At 45.3% G+C, this 21,682-nt stretch overlaps 1 protein-coding gene across 4 annotated transcripts in view; it reads right to left on the reverse strand.

Annotated features, from left to right (window-relative positions):
• The window catches only part of Stg-1 (stargazin related protein STG-1), a 78,804-nt gene that overhangs the window by 19,081 nt on the left and 38,041 nt on the right, over positions 1-21,682 (reverse strand). The window lies entirely within an intron of this gene.

Consider the following 21,682-nt stretch of genomic DNA (forward strand, 5'->3'; position numbering starts at 1 on the left):
TTGCTCTCTCCCTCCGTTTTCTGTTTGAAGTCAAGCTCGACCTGCTGTTTTAGCGCGAGACTGTGCAGGAAAAACACGCGGTAGAAACGATAAATTGCAAATTTAGTACTCCGGGTTATCAAGAACGAATGCGGACTTCTCGTTTCCCTTGATTCAAGAGTACAGTCTTGGAGAAGTTTCGAAGTTCGGGTGTGGTCGCTGAATTATTTCGCTTCTTTGCTATTCGTTGCGAAGCTAGGCCGCTGTATGTATAAACGCGGGGTGAAAATGTGACAGAATTTGAATAAATACGACATTTATTTCAACCCGGCTTCATTAAGAGAGAAAAAAATTCAATTTACGCCGGAAGGGTTGCTACGCCTGCTGCTGCTGCTGCTGCTGCGAGGTGCGGTCGGTGTTTGAGCTGGGTACGAAACAGCGCTGCTGTGAGGGATGATGTACTGCACCGACAAGTAAAAGGGCGAGCTCGTGAGTGGGGGAATTTGAGTGAAACAGCGAGTGAAGAGAGGTAGCCAAACTTTGGTTTTATGGGAGGACTGAGGGTTCAACCCTGCAGGGTCTCGCTCCGCGGGTGATATTCTTATAAGCAAATTAAGGGCTCGCGATTTTATATTAAGTCGCGATTCCGGGTGCCCTCATTTGGCTTTTTGAATTTTGGCGAAGGCCGACTTTCAGAAATGTAAACGGCGCTTGAAGACCCTCTTTGAAATGTTCGGCCAAGCGATGAGATTTCATAAACGATGATAAATCGCGGGAAAACTTGCTCGAATAGGTGAAAAGTATCTAATTTTTTTTTTTTTTTTGTTTCCTTTATCCATCTCTCTCCCGGAGCTTACGAAAAGAATCCCATTGTTTAAAAATGACCGATATATGTGCACGAAAGAGTATAATTCGACCTTAAATAAAATTTTGGCAAATCAACTGACTATATCAATAAGCATAAGTTTGCAGAGAAATATTACACCGTCAGCTGTACAGTGCTGTTTTACAGAAAAGTGTAGAGCCTATGCTTGAAATGAATTAACTAGGTAAAACTATTCGTCTAATGTTCTCGATAAGTGATCACGCCCAGTCGCGGATGAATTTCAATTCTTCATATTCATTTACCATTTTCACTTGTACATCACCTAAAATGGATTCACCAATCCAATGCAGAATCCAATCCTAATACGAAGGGCTCCTATTCCATTTCCAAGATTCTCGATGTGGAAGACATCACAAAAACAACATTGCGCCACGTCTTGACCCGGTTTTAAAATGTCAATAATGTAATGCAGGCCTATTCGGGACAGTTTGAATCAGTTGTTCCCTGAGGTGAAAAGTTCCGTCTACCGTGTATGTATCTTTGGATATACAAGGTAGGTGATACATACAAGTTGCGGCCATACTGACAATACACCATGGACCGTATTTATTTTCTTTTTACACGGCAGTCGAACGGGAAGTTCAAACAAAGCCGGAGAGTCGAGACTCGCCGAGGAGGTATGAGGAGGGCTTCCGAATAAGCACAAAAGAGAAACGGAATGATCTTTGCCAGATTGGAACGCGGCCCAATCTTATCTCGAAATTCGTTGGGCGTGAGAGATCAGGGACAATCGGTTTGTCCCGCAGACGACAAGTAGAGAAGAATTGCTTTTCCTCAGCAATTAACTCAATCCGAATGCCGTGCTATCCAATCTCGATTCTCATTTTATTTTCACTCGAGCTTTTTTCATTTGTTTACCTTCTTTCGCCGCGTCACTTTTTCTACTGCAGTCTGTTTTACGGACTCCGTAAGCTCGGCATTGTACACGCGATTTCGAGCCTGCAGGCAAGCCAAGAACCAATTTCATAGCAAGAGGGATTTCATCTTACTTCCCTTCGGTGAAATAAGATGCGAAGCAGAAGTCTCCGCAATTTTCACGCAATTTTGGTACGCGACTGTACCGGCTGCGTGAATTATGAGAAGAAAACGGAAACGCTGGTGAAAAATGAGGGAAACACTTTTTAGCCTCTAGCCATTTATTATAAATCTAGAAACTCGAAAGGTACTCTTCGTCACATTTCCAGGACTTTAATACCTTGAAATACCGCATGAATAGTCGACGACCTCCACCGGTGCCTCAGCCGACTATAAAGCTGTAACGTGGTAGGAGAAATTAAACCAGCAGTTCTTCTGAAGCGAATGGACTCCTAGCTTTGGTTCGCAATAATTGAAGGGCTCCAATTTAATGCCACACAGAAATAAATCCCCAGCTGCAGGGAAAAATATCCGGCTCAGAAAGGCTGCTTTCGGGTATAATAGGCAGAATCGCGTTTTAACTACGAGCGCAAGATCGAAAGGGTGGACCCTCACAAATTGTAAAATCTAGCATATCGTTCAGGGATATTAGCACTGCAGTGTACTTGACGTTTTCTCTCTTCTTCCTCTCTTTCTGTCTCTCTATTTATTTTGCGAATTCGTGAATTTCGTGAATTATGCATCCACGTGACGTCACCTAGAAGACACTGTGTCATGGTACTAAAATTCTACTCCATTCTCTTCTGTTCTATTCTATTCCTCGGCTCCATTGTGCAAGACACATACATCTAATACACTCCTGCAGGATTTACCTACCTAATTTCGCGGCTATGTGTACCTTCGTCTGTCGTGCCGTCACTCAGTCTGTCCCTGCACCGCCGACCATAAGCTTACTAATAACCCAGAACCCAGATAGACTCGCAGCTCTAGCTCCGAGCCCGAGTCATCCTCCGTCTCGTTACCGCAAATTCTGTGAGGAATCCAGGCAGAGCTTAGAGCCGGTTGCGCGTTTCTTGACGGGTGCAAAACAAAAAAAAAAAAAAAAAAAACTTAATACCATCAGACAGTGCAAACAGGCAATTCGAATCGCTCTAGCGTCTTGTGTGCCGGTCCAGATCCGATTGATGTGATTAGGTTACGGAAAATCCCCGTCTCTTGTACCACAATGTTACTTGTTAGATCTCTGACAATCAGAAGTGAATTATTACGGTATAGAAACGACCGATTAACCGCCAGTTTCATCGGTCCCTTGAGTGTATTTTGTGATATGCCGAGTTAACGACGCCGGATATGAAGGATACTCGTTTGGCCAGCGTGGCTAAGTCGGAACTACGACCAACACGAATTACTGAAAGCATTTTAAATGAAGATGAATTCATGAACCGAAGCGTAGCCGCGACTACGAACACCGCCGAATACCTTGGAAGGGGATTCCCTCGGCAGCCACGTGTGTGTATAATAAGCGTACTCCTCGGCTTCCTCGGAACTTTCTTCCTCACTTTGAATAACAAAGAAGCCTTATAGATATTGATGCTCGGATGCTGGGTACGTGCGGCGACCTTAATGCCCCCTTGCTTTTTTGCCACCCTTTCCACGCCCCTTCTCTCGCATTCTCTTCCGCTCCCTTATCACGCCCAACTTCTTCTTCTTCTTTTTCTTGTTCTTCGAAAAAGCTCTTAACTCGGATACGCCGCCGCCTGCAGGCGTATCTCTCACACCGGGGAATAGGCAAGTATAATGGATATTAAACGTGATGTGGTGCACCCTCGTGTCATCGCCAATGACAGTTCTCGGTGACCGAGGAAAGGCCGAGAACACGACGAAGAAGGAGTGCAGAGGCGAGAGCGGAAACTGAAAGGAAAATATGAAATATCGTGCGAAATTATTCTTCACTTTTCGAAAACAAAATACAAGTTTCTCCCTCTCCGGCAGTGGTTGCAGCCCTCGCAAGGACGTGACTCGTCTTTCTCCCCTCCGCACAACTGGATGAAAAACGCTTTTCCCAGGATTACCCGAGCTTTACACTCGCTCACAGTTTCCAAGGAAGGCATTGCTCCAGACAACCAGCCAGCCAGTCATAGCCGGCGAGCATTTAGCCGGTAATATTGGAGGAGCTTTAGTGGTTCCGGTGAGGAATGGGGTCGAGGTACGACTGCAGGCGGGATGGGGTGACGGAGCGACGAAGAGGAAATGACTCGTTACCCTGCGTACCGGAAGTCGCTCTCCTTCTGCCGTCCCTTCGCATTCAGGCAGGGATACCCCGCCTCTCCCCCCGTCAAGAGGAGGATTCGAACCAATTCCAGCCGAGCCATTCGCTCCGCTACGCATTCGATGTTATTAAAATCTACCGAGGAAGTGAGAGGGAGAGTTGCAGCTTCCGGTTCGCTAGTGCTTCGAACAGGATCAACCGCGGAAAAATTTCTAGAAATTTTTGCTGGAGAACGGAAGAGAAGAAATAAAGGTAATAAAAAAAAAAAAAAAGAAAACACACAGACACTCTTCGTTTTCAGGTCTCTTATGGCAATATTTGGATCCCTCGAAGTTTCTCAACACCTGATATCGAAGGTGGTTCTCGAATTCTGGGAGAAAGATTGGTTCTTCACGGCTTACTTTCACGGTTAGATTCACAGCTTTATTCCGTGCTCTATTGCCTCGGGGTTCGTTTCTCTTGCCTCCTCCTGGGCACGAAAGATGGAGAAGTGCAGAACTGACGGATGGGGGTTTCGATGTATTTGCGAACTCGCGGTCTGAATCTGGTGTCGACAAGTGACTAGCAGCCGCCACCCCGTCAATTCCAATAACGGCACTCTATATTCGCCTATCAAAATATCAGAACAAGATTTGTCAGAGGGTAAGAATAAATCGACGCGTCGGCATCGCAACTTATGCTTCCGATATTCCCGTTTCTCTTTCACGCCTTCATCTTCGTCCCACTCGTCTTTACACGTGTTCTCGACAAAAGTGTAGATTCTACTCAAAACTTCGGGAAACGAAGGACACATTACGTTTTTTTTGGCAAAATATACATCGTAAAATACAGATTTTACTCTGTAAACAGGTAAAAACCACTTTGTGCAGAGTAAAATGTGCTACGTTTACAGTAAAAAAAATATAGTTGGCACGTGTGTTTTTTTTTCTTCCCACAGTTTTTTTTGACTAAAATCTAATCTCTTTCTGTTTTCCGTATACCTTTGCTCCTGAATTCCGTTGCTCTACGTTAGTGCGAAGATCTCAGTGAACAGTAAAGGTACAATTCTATGCTAACGAACCCCACCGCGTGATCGAACAAATTGGTGTTGACAATAGCCGCGGTGGCTGGTCCAAAGGTTTCGTCCTTGTTATAACACGGTGACAAGACGCGAGTTCACCAGACGTGGACGGTGCGGGAGCTTGATTACACGGCGCCGGCTCGTCGCGCTTTGGGTTGATATAACGCGTGTCTCCCGATAATTGCATCACACGTCGTAGTTACATCCCCTCTGCTACCTTAGATGTATATTCCTATACGTCATCGCGAAACTAATGGCGTGTACCTACTCGTACCGGTGTTCAATTAGGGCGGGGTTTCGGGGTCGCGGGATCGGCACGACCTTCCCGTAAATCTTGGCTAAAACACCACCCTTGACGAGGCTGGTTCCGGTTATACCAGCGTCATTTATGACCGCGGGAGAAATTGCCTATGGCACCTTTTCTCTTTTTTACTTCTCCCTTTTTTTTTCTTTTTTTTTTATTTTGTTCCTCCCTCAAGGCGACGGTGAAGGGTAGATTTCGCGGTGGTGGATGAACACTTGACGCCTAAGCGTAACGGAGCGTGAATTAATATCTCAATAAGAGAGACGCCGCGACGCTTTCGCGAAGCGCTGAAGCTCGTATTCTCTCTTTCATTTACATACATATTTGAACGCTTAGCGAGATCCTTTATGTATCCCGATGCACGGGGATTACCCAAGGATTAGTAAGTACTGTTTATACCGTTCGCGCATTATTCAACCCCGGGATTACAGACGGAACTTTTCTTCCCTTGTTCGCAATTAACCACGCGATTGTCGAAAACCGGTCAAAGCTCCCTGGCTTTTTGTTATTCATTATTCACGTTGTCGTCGTCGTTTTCTCGGCATGCGAATGTGTCAAAACACGCCGTGTGTGTGTGTACGGAGCATTTCTCCCCTTCCACGTAGAATATATACCTGTAATATACGTTTATTCGAGTTGGAATTATATACGAGCATGGTAACCGTGATCGTGGTCATCGGTAGTATTGCTACAAGATATACGGAGCGTCGCTCGTTTCATTCTTGAATATAGGAGCCGAGGCAATGCGATCGACTCCCGACTTGACCCGGAAATGACTGTTACACGCTTGCCAACGCAATATTCCTGCCTTGGGATAACGTAAAACTACCCCCTTCCTCCCCCTCCCATCCCTCCGCCATCACCGCCGCGGAATTTGTTCCTTATACTCGTGCTCTTAACTCGACGTTGCGGAACTCCGGATGTCAATAACCTTCACTGGGCGGTAAGGAATAGCGAAACCAATATCGTGCGGAAAAAATTCACGTATATTCATCACGACTCGGGCGAGTACCTACGTCATGTTCGTTACACGGAGCATGACGAAGAATTAAAACCTGGTTCGTAGAGGTAATGGACGTTAGCAAGTGTAAAATAGTTAACGGCGGTTCGCTTGTGCGAATTTGTTCAATGCCGTGGGAGGGGTAAGAATACCACTTAGTTTCCATTAGGTATCGAATTAATCAAATTGTCTCCTTAACAACGATCTCCTGCCGCCGCACGGCCCAACGAATTCTCCGAGCGTCGCTCAGTCAGTCGTCCATCAACCAGCGAGCTTAACCAACTTTCCCACCTTCGTTGCGCCCTTCGCGAGGCTTGATTTCATTCCGCGAGGCTTTAATTAGCTCGCTTCGTTTCTCGCCTTCGGCAAAGTTACGCAGCCTTTTTACGCCGTAGTCATTTATAATACTGCACGATATATTCAAAGGGTTTACCAAAGTTGTGGATTCGTTCCAGTGTGCCGTTTCACGGAAAAGGATTATTTCCGCGACGCGAAATTTCCTCGAATGTACTGTACTCCCTTTTCGCGGCGTGAATATCGAAATTTCGAACAACTGCGCGTGAAGCGCGAAGCTGTAAAACCGTAGTTTATAATGCAAGTAGGTACGTAGTGCGAATGGATTGCGCATGTATTATCTGGAATTTGCAGCCGCAACGTGATTTGACTTCGCCCCAAACTTGGGCTAAACCATTACCAGTGTTCTGCGGCGTTTGAAACGCGTTCTTCCGACTGATTTCAAAGCACGTCTGTTCTTCTATACGTGTCGTCGGGACTCTCTGTCTCGGCAAATGGATGATTCTCGTTGATAATGAATTTTCACGACGTTGCACGAAATACGGATTTTCGAGTAGCAACGTTCGAGGTTGAAAATAATCTTCGTCTTCTCGTGCCTTTGTTTCGATTCGTGAATGAATTATTCGTATTTTGCAAAGGCGCGTAATAATTCCATCCAAGACCCTTGATGATTGCAATGAGTGGGTATAATCATCTTTGTTCTAGTATTGTGACGGTTTCAATTACTCGGTAAATGTTATAAAAGTATAGAATCGTGAAGAGAAAGAAGGATAAATTGGATAAAGGACATGAAAATATGCGAGTGAAATTTCCGTGACATTTTACAAGCTCCAACCTCGTCGCCCTTTCGAGCGCGTCCTTAAAGTAACGCTGAAAATTTGAACATAACGAAACGCCGTCGTTTCCCCGGGTCTAAACGGCAGACCAAACTTCGTTTGGCCTCCCACGTATATCTACGAACTAAATTTTAATATCCCGGCTCAATTTCATTCCCGCTCACTCGCTGCAAGCTCATATCTCGGGCGGAAAGTACACCCCGTGATCACAGCTCGTACTAATATTATTACTACGTTACGAGGACGTTTCGTGCAGTTTTCAGTAAAAATTATCACAACGCTATTTTCCGAAACCCCGGAGAGAAGGGGAACGCAGGGAGAGAAAACTTCCTCGTCCATCGAGGGATCTAGTCTTCGTCCAGGAGGAGGAATTTCCCCGTGCTCCCCCCCCGTCCCTCTTTGTGGGCGTCTCCCCCGCGACGGGTTTCACCCTTTGTGCATATTTACATTGTCGCAGGGACCCGCATCGCCGCAGCGCAAAAGGACCGCATCGCCTGTCTCGTAGGTTTTGTTAGGCGTCCGTCCTTCCATCCGTTCGTCCGTCTTCGTGTTTGCAAGAATTTCCACCGCTCTGGTCACACAACTCGAGCAAACCGTCCAGCATTCTGGTTCGTTGAACACCAGGACCGAACGACGGGTTCTCTGAAGGCGGTTTTCCCTCCACGCTATGCGTATGCCAAATGCCTCTCGCTCTACTCCGACTCGCAGAACCTCGCGGTTCATCACCAATTCGGATAGTAATTTGCCACACCTCGATAAACATCACGTTTTCAGCAGTGGAAGAATAACTTGATTCCACGTAACGAATGGTGAATCGTGTCCAACGGTGGTTAATTACTCCGAAATACAGTACGCATGTACACAAGGATGGCTGGAAATGGCAGATACCTGTGAATCCCCACGGAGATTACAATAGTGTTGTCCCGATCTTGAGGCTCGAAACCACCCCGAAGTTCATCCATCAACAATGCTCGCTGTGAGTACGATTCCAAGTTACAATTCCCCGAGCAACGCGATGCCTTGAAAACGTAGGCGGATGAGATAGGTGAAGCGAAACGAACAACGATGTGAATGTTCATGATATTCAGAGACCGTCGTCTGCAGGGTTCCAAGATCTTTTTACCAAAGGATATACGATATATGTTGTCGCGTCGCAAAACCCTCGCTGCATTTTTTCTCACCGCGTCCACATTCTGCAAATTTGCGACCCTTGTTCTGGCTTCTCTCTACCTTCTCCCAAAGTCTTGCCTCTCCCGAGCTTTCCTTCAATTTCAAAACTCAGTCGTCCACGCAGCCTTCGATCGAGCGAACGCGCGCACTCCGAGAGTTATTTCAACCATATCAGCCCACTCGTGTAACAATCCAAATGTCCAAACTTTGTATAAAAAATTTGCCCACACCGATATGGGGTGGTTTTGTCCTCCATTGGCGGAAGGTTACCGGAGTGGCTAATTTCGCCGGCAGCAACGCCGCTATCAGACGCCTCTCGCTTCGTCAGAGACGAGGGACGGTGTCGCGTAAGCGAGTCAGACACTTTGAAAATTAATTATATAGTCGTTCGAGCCATCGGAAGACTGCTTCGCCTTATTCCCCGACCTGTAAGCATCTTGTGTGGATGGAAGTCGGGTCGCCGCTGCGACGAGGAGTAGCAAGCCTCGAGGTGTTTGCGCCGAAAACGAGATCCGCTTGGTAGACTGTGGAAAACGAGCCCCTTTAAAGCACCCGGGTATCTTCTTGTGCTTCCGGGTAACGAGCGCGATGAGTTTCACGCCGAGATCCAGCGAGGCGTGGATATCCGGTTTTGAAAGTCCGTTGTCATCCTAATTTAAGGAATTTTATCGAGATTCCGAGTCCGCCGAATTCCCTCGACGACCCCGGACGCGAATATTTTCCATTACCGAGAAATATTCCGAAATTAACAACACCCCGGGTGTTTTTTAATTTGAAAACTTTACGGAACGATGGAAAGTCGCCCGAGTCGACGTGGAAGATTCTCGGTACAACACACGTGTGTTTATTTGATTCCGAGCTAAATCAAACCTCGCGGATTTCTCCGAGTGGAGGGAAATTTCTAATTGGCAATAAGCTGCAGCAGCTCAATCTCAGATCTGGAAATTGCTTCCGTTAAACTTGGAGAATCTCGGGAATATCATTGAGGGAGCTTTAACGCGGTTCGAAAGCTCGAAACTGATTTCGAAATACGCACCCCCGAGTCTCTTGGTGCCGGAGGCGAAGACCCGAGCCGTGCTATTATATCGCGTTTTTGTACGTCGTCTAGTTTTGAACCAAGGAAACGCGCTGGCGTGCCACTTCCCCTTGCCGACGTTAATAATTCCCGCTCACTCTGAACTCGGTGAAAGTTTTTCAAGTTTCAATAACTGCCAACGCCGTCGGAGTGAGTCGCGCGTCTCGGCGCCGTTCGATTCGTATTCTATGCGCGACTTTGGTTTTGTTATTCTTGGAATACTCGCGTATATATGTGTACACATATAGGTGTACTTATAAAGAATGAACGTCGTGGCCGCACAGAAGGCCAGAATCCGCAAGGATTTGGTGAAATTTTTATCATCCTCCTGAGATAACGGCTCGGAAAATAGACTCGCTCCAATCTTCCTCAATCCAGTTGACGAAAATATGTTATCGGATTTCTGTCGTGCAGCCTAGACACGGCCACTGAACTAAAAATAATCGAGTTCAAAAAGTAATCGAACACGACTCGATTGTATCGGTAAATTGATCGATGTTTTTTTTTTCACACAGTGTATATGAAAGCAAAATATCGTAAATTTCCATATGTAGTCTTGATAGCGGAAAAGTATTTTAATGATTTATAGTTTCATTCAAAATATTTTTCAATTTCAGGTGAAAATATTCATTTATCTTTCCCTTGTTACATCAAATAGGTACTAAATGAGTAAGACAATAATAATAATTGATACTTTGACCACATAAATTGATATTGTATTGCGTCGTTCGTGGGAATGAAAAAAAAGTTGATTGAGAGGATCGATTGTACTCGATTAATCGGGGAAAAGAATTGATTTAATCGGAAATCGATTATTTTTGGTCATTTCTACGACATGTGCCGCTCGAACGAAAACAGGCGCAGGAAAGAAAGTGCAAAAGGAACAACGTTGGCTTCCACTGTCGACTTGATAAATGTATACGTGAATAACAGGGAGAAAAAATTTCTACCCTTGCTGAAATCGGGGTTAAAAATGCAACTCCCCGAGGATATGATATACGGTGTACGTTGCACGGACTTACACGGAGGATGGCCAAAAACTGGTTGTAGCCATGCTGAAAGCTTTCGGTATTTGATTATTTAACGAAGTCTTGAAGTTGGGAAACTAATTGTAAGCTCGCAATTAGAGCTTGAATAATTGAATCTACGGCACTCTCTCCATTTCGATCATACCTGTTGATTCTTCCCTTTTCCTCTTTTCTCCTCCTGCATGCTATTCGCATGAAAAATTTCTATTTCCTTCTTCGGCCTTATCAGACATCAGTTACAATCAGCCAAGGGTTTGAAAAATTAATTACCAGACCGAGCACAATTCTCGTATTTCTTAAACTTTGTCCGACGAGTCTAGTCGATCGTACCCCGTAGATGCTGCTTTGCCGCCTGTCCGCAGAAATTAATTTCCGACTTTCACGTGCATGGCGATACGGGAAGGAAAACTTTTCCGACATAAATAAAGGACGGCTCGCCGACTCGTTCGCTATTTCCGCGCCTCTCTATCCCGCGGGTCCGAGGCTCGTGCCGTCCTCTTCCGTTCTCGATTTTTCGCCTTTCCCCTCCAGGGAATCCGCGACTCATGCCTCATCTTTATCGCGGGCCGTTTTTCTCTTTTATGTACTTCCCCTTTCTCCGCGCTTATACCCCATACTACGACTCGGCGTAGGAATGCCTCCGCATCGCGTCCCCCTTTTCCGCCCTAGTTTTAGTGGCCTTGAGTCGGCCTTCATCACCTACCGTCCAACCCTTCGCTGACGTAGATTTTACTTTTTGCCTCGGCAGGCTAGATTTGAAATATCTTTTATTGTCGCTCCCATAACGCACTTTCAACCCCAACCGACCTGCCTGCGTGTGCGGGACGCCGAACACGTCGACTCGAAACTTTCTCTCCTCGATGCTACGGTCAAAAAAAAAAAAGGATGAAAAATACGGCCGCGGGATGATAAACGCAATCTTCCGCTCAAAAGTCTAACGTTTTTTTACATTCTTCAAGTAATCTCGAGAATATACCGAGAAACATCTTTCTGGAAATGAAACTGTTTGTTTTGTTACTTTTCCACCGGACGCTGTTCACCGTGTTCATAAATGTTTCTTCAAAATCGATGAATTTTCTCAAGTCTTTTATTTCTCGTTGGCCATTTTACATCCCGCTTAATCAAACGGTATTTTTCTGAAAATTTGGTACCAATGGATAAAAATTGCCGACAAAATACGAGGCGAAGATAGCCGGTCGTGAACGTCGTTCAGCCCTCGTATCTGAGCTTTCACCAGCCAGTTAGAGTGACAAACTCAGGACATTTATCCCAATCGCGATATTGAGATCATGGAATTGATTTGTGCCGGTCGGAGAATAGGGTGCGAATGGATTTAGGGGCGTCAAGTTTCAAGAGGGTGGAAATTCCCTCACATCGAGACGAAGATCGCGAAATAAGTGAAAAGTAAATGAGGATCATCGAAGAATCATGCCGCTGTATTCTCGGATGGATTGATAGTTCAGAAGACGAATGTACGCGGTGTGCAGGATACACTCAAGCAGCGAGGGTGAAAAGTTTCGGTTAAGAAGAGAACCGACGACCGCAGAACAGACTCGATTCGAATCGGCGAATACTGCGGGGAGGAATTTCCTCCTAATGGACATCGAGTTTCGAAGAAGAACCAGAGCCACGGTGAAGCGTTGTAAACCGATCGTCCGGGCAGTTTACCAAAGTTGCAGAGCACAAGCCCAGCCGGCCAAGCACGATGCGTCCCTCAACATCTGACTTGAAACTTGGCAAACTATCGGCCAGTTTCATGCCCTGTAACTCGGAAAATTGCCGCCAATTCAGCAGCGAAGAATCCCCCTCCCCTCCCCGCCCCTCCCCTCTGCCACCCTTACACACACACACACACGTACGCAACAAAATGGCGTCCGCACTTCTACCTGTGCGTGTCTCGTAGCCGCAGGCTTTTTACCACCCCGTGATCGACCAGCCTATATTAGTTTCGAACTTTGGCCACGGGAATGGGGAGGTAGTTGGGCGTATGGAGGGCATAAATCAGTTGAGCTCGAGTCGCGGCCTCGCCTTGTAGGGTGTAAAGATAAATACACCGCGGAGTATCGTGTCTAGGATAGAAACGCGGGATTTTGGCCGGCGCTTCTTTATGCCCGTGGCTGTAACGTCGCTCGTCCGGTGTCCTGGACATCATTCATACCCGCAAAACATGACGTTTGACAAATCGCCGACCCGCCGAGGAAACAAACTGGGATGCTCGTCCAGCGACAAAGAATAATTATTCCCTGCCAAAATGAATACGCTTTTTATAAACTCCTTCTTACTTTTCATGCATTCCTTTTTTACTCCTTGATATGGCGCCCGATCTACCGCCGGTTTGTATGTTGGACTGTTTTTAAGATTTATTGGATTTGTCACTCTCGGTCAGGGGTTTTTTTGGGTAGGTAAACTAGTTTTACCATTGGCGAAAATATCGCATTGCGCTGGAAGCTGGGCTGAAAGCTGATCGGTGTTTAAAATTTTTCTCAACTCAAAAACGAGTGTATTTGTAAACTGCTGATGGCTAGGAAAAATTCTTAGTAACATTTTATCTCGTTCCTGCAACGGTGGTGAAAGATTTGCAAGGTAAGTTTATGGTAGATTTGGGAAGAAAAAAATATCGTGTTTGAGCCTTCGACTTATGAAAAAAAAAATCTGATTAACAAGCTGTAGAACTTTTACACGATACTTGCGATGGAAAATTTTCAACGAGCTTTTTTGCTCCCTACCCATTTGTTTGCTACAAATGTGCAGTAGAAATATGTTTTAAAAAACTCAAACAATAACGTCGACGGGTATATAATTGAATGAAGTAATTCGAAAGCTGAGGCTCGTTAAACAAAGTTCAGTTTTCCAGATTCACGTAAATTTTGCAGTTCGTGGTTTGGTTGGTGGAAAATGAAAACATCCGCCCTTTCAGAATGAAAACTAAACATTAGGGGGGAAAAACAGCAAACTTTTTACTCGTTCCGGTAGCTGTTTACTTTCGCCTGCACACATCGGTTGCATCGATGGTCGGGTCAGTGAGGGTAAATATTGAGTACTCGCATAGTTCGGTGGATACACGTTAGGTGTGTACAAAGTACATATACACGTAGAATGTGGACAGACGCAACTTGTTGGCGGTGAACCACCGTGCCCACCGCACATAGTCGTCTGTACGACCGACCGAAGCTCGTTCAGGATCCCTGGCTTCCGAGCTTGCAGTAATTGGCTCTGTCTTCAATTGCTAGGTGAACCGAACTTCGTCCTTGCAGGTTCAATCTTCTATCCATAATCCAGAATGGACAAGTTCGTCGGGCTCGATGTTCCGCGACCACCGCTCATCAGCCGGTAGAGGGGACGAAGCAACTCGCGCTTAATCGGTGCTTTCGTTTCAAAGCTTTCATAAAATCGTGCGCGGAAAGCTGTAATGTCAGTTCTTGTTTGCGGTAGAAAAATTGTGGACGATAAACTTGGCGTGGCTTCAAGTGAGAAAGGACGTTTTTTATATTCAGGTTGTTTCGTGAAAGGTATAGAATATGGATTGGAAAAGTAAGCCTGAATCAATTTAGTAGCTGTATTTTTTTTTTTTTTAATACGTAAAAGTATTTTTTATTGTAAAAAAAATTCACTTCAGACAATATGAATCTTGTTCTTTTGTAAAATAAATACTTCATGATTTGTCAATTCGTTAGAAATTAAGAAATTCATTCGTAGTCGGATTTTAGTTTATTTTTCGTTCAGCTAGAATTCACCGCTTTATATCCTTTGTCTCCGTACATTGTTAAGAATACTGTTTCGATCAAATTCACTTTCATAGTTACACTTTAATTTCAAATTCTCAAAGGTTATTACACCCTTCGACATTGGCTTCCATACTTTGCTACCAGGCATTTTTGAATGAAAAAATCTAGTCAATTCCGAGTTTTTATCAGACGATCAAAACCTGTTCTCTCAAGTCCGGCGAGTTTCTACGGCCAGTAAATTTTTCCCCTGTTCACGTAGTAAAAAATTCTTTTCCCCTGAAGCCTCGCTTAGCATCTTAGCCCGCGGGATCTCCTTACATTCCGAAGAAGAGCCGAGTCGCCCTCGAGAGATTCCCGGAGTCCCGTGGTGCGCCTTAATCCGGGTTTGTTCCTGGAGATTGTCACTTTGTTCTCATCGCAGACACGATAAGCTCTCGCTCTGTTTCGGCAAGCCACTTCAATTGTTGCCGAGGGTCAGTTATGCAGGGGGGGGGGGGGGGAGGGAGGGAGACTTTCGGGGAGCTTTTCTCCATCTTAAAATAAAATGACAAAATAGAAACAAAGGAATAAAGAGAAAGAAAAAAAAACCACAGGTGCTGCGCAATGCTGGCACAAATGAAATCCGAATGCCCGGAGGTAAACAGCGTCTGCGAGTTTGAACGAAAAGGGTTCATCGCCACAAGAGGATGCTTAGGTCCGCTAATTCCGCCCCTCCGAGGAACAAGCCCTAACAAGCGTTTTAATTCGCTTACTTCGCTTAACTTAAATTGGCCAGATAGCCTCATTCCGCACAAATCCGTCTCCTTCATCAGCCCCGCGGAGAAATTCCAGTGCAGCTTACCCTTTCTAGTTTGCAAAAACAATCTTCTAATTACATTAACGCTTTCATTTACTCATCCTGATGATTTTCGTTACTTGTACGTATATTTCGGATTTACTTGTAAAAAATTGTCGCCCGAATTCATAACGAGCATTAAAACTTTGCTTTCTCCTTTTTGATCTTCGTTTGTTTCGTTTTTTTTTTTTCTTATTTCATTGATAACTGAACTTGCGGACGATAATTTCCACGGATACCTTTGCCTCGATTAATAACAAAGTCCGAGATATTGCAGAAAATGTATCCGGTGAAAGTCCCGCTCAGATATCACATAACGATATTACTTTTACCGCGATGCAATTCTCGGAAGAATTATTCCTCAGTTTAAGGATCCATTTAAGTCGGAGTCAGGATCGGAATCGATTTACCCGTATTTACTGCCGATAAACTGTAAAGTGTTTCGCAATTTTACGGATCTGATGCGAGAACGTGGAAAAGGGCAAAGGAAGAGGCGGTGTAAAAGAATAAAAATAGAACGATAAAAGTGAAAAGAAAAACACAACTTGACGAGGGAGGGAAAGGCGCGCGCAATCGGGCAAATGGTCGTAAATTAGGTTACGGCGTCGCCTAAATGCAATTCTGTAGCTGAAAAGGATGAAATACCTTTTAAGGCGGGGCCTCCTCTTCCATCGCTCTCTCTCTCTCTCTCTCTCTGTCGTCTTATCACCTCGATTCTTTGTGCGGTCTGACCTCTTACATCTACTTTCCGCCTACTATTGCCCGCACCTTTTGCTCCTGGCCTCTGGCATCAACTACGGAGACGAAAGCCACCCTCCAGCAACCCCCTTCAAACTCTTTTGCCTCTCGTCGCTTTGCCCGGTATTTAATTTGAAAGCTCTCTGCTGTAAAATCGAATGAATGTAAGAAATTTTTAACCTCGTATCGAGAGAAGAGAGAAATAGAGAGAGAGAGAGAGAGAGAGAGAGAGAGAGAGAGAAGCCGAGGGCGTGACGAGATAGAAACGGAGCGCATCTATCGTCTACGATAGTCAAGGATGAGGGGAGGATGCTGCGGGGATAATCCGGGATAGCGATCTTACACAAGGCGAGCGCCAACGGTAAATGGCACTCGTTTCGAGGCTGCCCGTTTCACCTCTACTCTTATTGCTTTTCACCATTTGCTTTCTTTGTTTTCTTGTCTTTTCCTTATAATTTTCCTCCTTTCCCACATCGGACCGTTCTATCAAGTTTCACGTTTTGTTTTAGAATCGTAGCTACACGGTTTTTCGGCTGAAGAGGTTAAAAGAAAAATATGAAGCTAACAATAAGCAAGAATAAATAAATCAAAACAAAAAACTCCGGCCATTAAACTTATAACCCCGTAAAATGGAGGGGTGAAATTTTTGTTTCATGTTTTTTTTTTTTTTTTCTTCCTTGCAAGTAAGGTTCAGTGACGCACGTACATTCAAAAGTTAAAAATAATTAGAGGTATTTATGTGCAGTTAGAGAGGCGTGAAGAAGTTTTCCGTCGGCCTCGGTGCCTCCCTTTCCTAAATTTTGTCATCCCCCTTAGCGTCGCATAATATTTCCCAGTACGGTGATTCAATGTAATTTAAATTTTGCGTTACGAGCTGCTTCCACACCCGCTGCTGCAGGGTAATGTAAATCCACATTACCCTTGTATGAGAAAATGATTCAAACGAGAAAACGACTTTGTACGAAATTACGGGGTAGCGAAAATATCAGCACATATTACAATATGGCTTTACTCCGCTTTTCCTACAGGGTAAATCCACCCGCCCACGCGTGTTTTCACCCTGATATTTCGTTCGACATGTACGTTGTACGGTGAGCTTATACATGTATGTTATTATACGGGATCGCAAATGAGGGAGAAGAAGAAGAAGATAAAGAGGAAAAAAAAAATACACACATATGTATATATATATATCAAATTGAACGCGGCATCTGGAAAATATTTTTTCCCGTTCAGCAACGTATTGCGACGCTTTTTCTTCGCGCATGTGATGGAGAAATAACGAAGGTCCGAATGTTATCCCAAAGTATAAGCGCGGAGCGTAACGCGAAAGAAGATGGTTATTATCCGACTCTGGATTAGAAGGAACGAGGGCCATGTCGGGACGGCGGCAATCGTGTAAGTAACTCTGACTCTGACATGAAAGTAAAGGCAAGGTAAAAGTTTCTCCCAGAATTACCGGGACAGAGATCGGCGATATTGGAAGGCAAGGTGCTCCCTAAATTGGCGGAAACAACAATTTCCCGAAAAAGCTTTGTACCTATTCCTCCCTGTTGCCGGACGCTCGCGGCATTTTCCGTTAGCGAGTCGTAAAGAGCCCTCCCGGGGAACGACCTGGAAGACGCCCGATCTCACCGAGGGTCGGGGGCGCTTCACTTAGACGCGAAATGAGAAAACGGGGTATAAAACAAGCGAGCGTCTTGGGAATCGGTGCGAAAATCGCTGCGATTTGAATGCGGGAAAACAATTTTCAGCGCCTTTTACTTTCAGAGTGAAACGAATAATCAAAACCGCAGAGCATTAACGGCGGCCACGCTTGAATGGTTCTGCTTTTCTGATGTTCAATGCTTCGTGTTACAATTGTTCGACGCAAACTCTGGGGATTAATTATCCCCCGATGTGTGCGGGGTAAAATTGAAACACCACGTATAGCCGCGCAGTAAAGGATTTGGAACGTCCAACACGGTCGATTTGGTGTCGAGAGCTCGTTAGGCGAGCTCGTGTTTCGGGTACGGAACAGAAATTACCGCGTCGCTTGCGCATCCGTCTATACACAGGCCAGTTCTTCCCGTGTGTAGGTTCATAGATGCGGCATAACGTTCGGTTATGTACCGCAAATAAAACAGATTAACAAGAATTCACCGATCGGCTTATATCGTTGCGCCCACCTTCGCCAGCGAATTCACGGTTCAACAAACTGCATCCCTGCCGCGCCTTGCAGGGCCTTGTCATGTATGATACACGGGGTATTCATCGATCGTCGATTCCCCGGGAATTTGCTATTTATCGTTGTATTAAATTCTAAATCGCGAGCAGCTAGATAGAAACGTAGTCGATTTTATGCGGGAAACGGGAGCACTATTTTCGTAACACATAGATTAGCGGTGTTCCGGGGTTGCGCGAGGCGCAAGACGCGCGGTATATTCGCTGGATCGAGACCCGTTCCCAACTTCGAGACCAACCGGAAGTCGCGGTGCACCACCGGAAAAAGAACCCGCGCGAGCATAAACAAGGGGCTAAATCATCGGGTCGCTTGGTCAATAAATTTTCAATCGCACTCGAGTCAATTTTCACGAAACGGTTCTGCTTCGTATTGCATGTATGCGTGACTAGATCCCTTCGGCTGAGGAAAATCACGGAACCGGAACACCCGGTGGTTCCCAAAACCGCGTCTCGCCGAGGTGGAGAGAGAGAGAGAGAGAGAGAGAGGAGGAAAAAAGGGAAGAGAACAACACAGCGGGCTATTCATGCGAAAAGCTCTGAGAAATACAGCCGTGCAGCGGCGAAGCTCGATCGGTAAAGGCGATAGCTGGCTGCTGTGGTGCAAGACTGCATCGCCGAAAGCTCCAGGCTGGGTCTTTGATCCCGAGGCCTTTGCATCCGCAGCTACTGTCAGCTACAAGAGTGCAAGTATAACGTGTGCAACCTTCGCGATGATACGTTTGTAAAACCACCCTTGGTACTCGTGGAGAAATAGTCGGTGTTAAACGCGCTGGCAGCGTCGGTGAGCCTTTGTTAATCTTGCGAACGTGTAGGATCGCGGAGCCGTGGCTAGTAATAGAGGCCAAAGCGGAAATGAAAAGGGAAGAAACGCCGCAGGAAGTGAAGCAATATCTCGAATCCCGGTTTCTAGGGTACACGTACCTAAGCGTGTACAATACCGCCTCGCGCCTCGTGCAACGACGAGAAATCCCGCTCAAAGGCGCGGATTCAGATGCAAATGTAAAGGATAAGAGCTAGGGAGAGAGCAAACTTGGGGAAGGTGGGCGAGCACATCGAGGGTAGCGAGGAATTGAATGAGTGTCGTTCCGAGGGTCACTCGTTGGCTCTTTCGGATGGACCACCCTATATACCGTGATCCGATTTTCAGTGCGCATCGACCGTTTTATATCGATTTCCCCGGACCGATTCTACTCACCGATACATCGTCTCGGTACATCTCTCCGTTTCTCCGACTGGCTATTTTCGCCGAAAAAGTTAACCCAGAATCTTTGGAACCGGAAAGCTCTCCGCCACGCAGGAAGAGCCGAGGAAAACCTCCCTCCCTTTTTCCTTCAAGGATGCGCCCGCGTTTCACGGATGGTTAACTCGCCTCGTTTCTTCACTCATTTCGCGGAGCACTCGGTGAAACTGCATCTCTGGGCCCCGGATATAGCTTTGAAACTGAATTGGGACCAGGAGAGGGGCTCGGATTAGCCGAGGGTCAAATAAGCGAGCCTGACGTGACAATATCGTCAGCCCGGAGCTCCGACCTCAGGGGCCCGGAAGCTTTGAATCCGCAAATCGAGGACGAACTTGATTAGATTCCGACCGCTTACCGCGATCCAAGCAAATCGCCTGCACAGTTACTTACGAGACTGTTACTCGACGATAACAACGCCTGCTCGGAAATTTCCCCTAAGCCGTTGAACTAATTATCCTAGATCACATATATATATATATGTATGGGAAGTATACGTATGTATGTGTGTATGCTACGATCCTTTCGTGGAAAAGTACAGAACAGCTTAGTTTGTGATAGGAATCAGGCGCAAGGATGCTGCGAGTTCCTTAAACGGTTCTGAATTTTTTTCATTTTTTTCATTCTCACCACCTCAATTTTACCAACTGTGCAAAGTTGAGTGAAAAATCACTGCAGGAATGACGATTCGATCTTTCAGTTTTCAAAACTGATAAAAACTTGAAGCCGGATTTCGGGATCGCTTACCTGTAAGAAATTTTGAAATACTGCAGGTTCGTATCACTCTATACATCTGCGTATAGTTTTAATCCTTTGGATGACGGAGGATCAGTTTGCCCGGGGTAACAAAGAAGATTTACAAGTTTATTATCCTGCACGTGTCCGTCCATCGACCCGCGTAAATCATATTCTTCTACTAGCTATTTCCTCGTGTCTAGAAACAGGTGAAACATCGAGTAGGCGGGCCGTGCGAGACTGCACGTAGTGCTTAATACTTGAGTTATTATCTTATTTTGTATTTATTTATTTATTTTTATTTTTTTGCCTTGTTAGAGGAAAAGATTGATGCTTCGGTTCAGAAGCCTGACGTTGTACTTTTCCTTCATTCATCATTTCGTTTCTATTTTTTGTTTTCAACTTTTATTTTCTTTTCCTCGGAGTACTTCACCACGAATCTTGTCTAATTCACTCCCACGACTTTACGCTCAATAATTTCTTCACGGAGGGGGAGACCGTCTAGACTTTGATTAACCCTTTGAATACCTTGAACACCTATTTCATCAGGTTTTTAATCCGCTTACTACAGAGAGATCGAAGAAGGAGAATATAACCCTCGGCTGTAGTTATTAATTTGGCAAATTAGTTTCTCCCCTTGCGATACAGATGATCGATAATCCTTACCCGACTATTTATTGCCCCATAAAACGAGAGGGTAAGAACAGTTTATTCCACCCTCGTTCAACGTTACGGACATCGCTGCGCCGACAGTCGTTAATTTAAAAACCAACCGGGCAAAACAGCCGAACGTCGTTCATAAATCGCCAATTAAAATCAACCCTGAATACCACGTCACGCCGTATAACGTATTTTGTACAACATTTCCAGCTTAGTAATCCTGGATAATTATAACATACGTCCACGTGTTACAGCTGATCGATAATTTCAAGGCAAAGTTGGCGAATAAAAATATTTAAAAAAAAATAAATAAAAAATAAACCGAACACAATTATACCGATTGAAATTGAATGCGTTCCTCAATCTCAAAGGGATATGCCATACACTTTCGAATCAGTATCACCCATCGAGTTTCGAGATAATACAAAGTATCAAGAATCTCGTGGTAGATTGGTTCCGGTGAGTCGGATAGGGTGTCAATTTCGTTCTTCCGCCGGGAGATTTCCGCTCTCGACGAGTGCGTGCGTGGGTACAAATCATAGACTGGAATTTAATATCAACGTTGAGTAGCAGGAGAAGCATGTAACATATACAACGTAGGAGAAGTAGTGAATTGAAGCGTGTACGCATCCAGCGTCTTACGATGCACGAGCGTAGAAACGGATACAATAAAGCGACTATGGGGCGCAGTTTAATCACAGCTCGGGGGGTGAAATTCCCTAGGTATATAGGTATTTATGGGAGGGATTAATCCAACCCGATACTATCGCGTT

The sequence above is a fragment of the Neodiprion pinetum genome, chromosome 2 (genome assembly GCF_021155775.2).
Source record: "Neodiprion pinetum isolate iyNeoPine1 chromosome 2, iyNeoPine1.2, whole genome shotgun sequence".
In the NCBI taxonomy this organism is placed as follows: domain Eukaryota; kingdom Metazoa; phylum Arthropoda; class Insecta; order Hymenoptera; family Diprionidae; genus Neodiprion; species Neodiprion pinetum.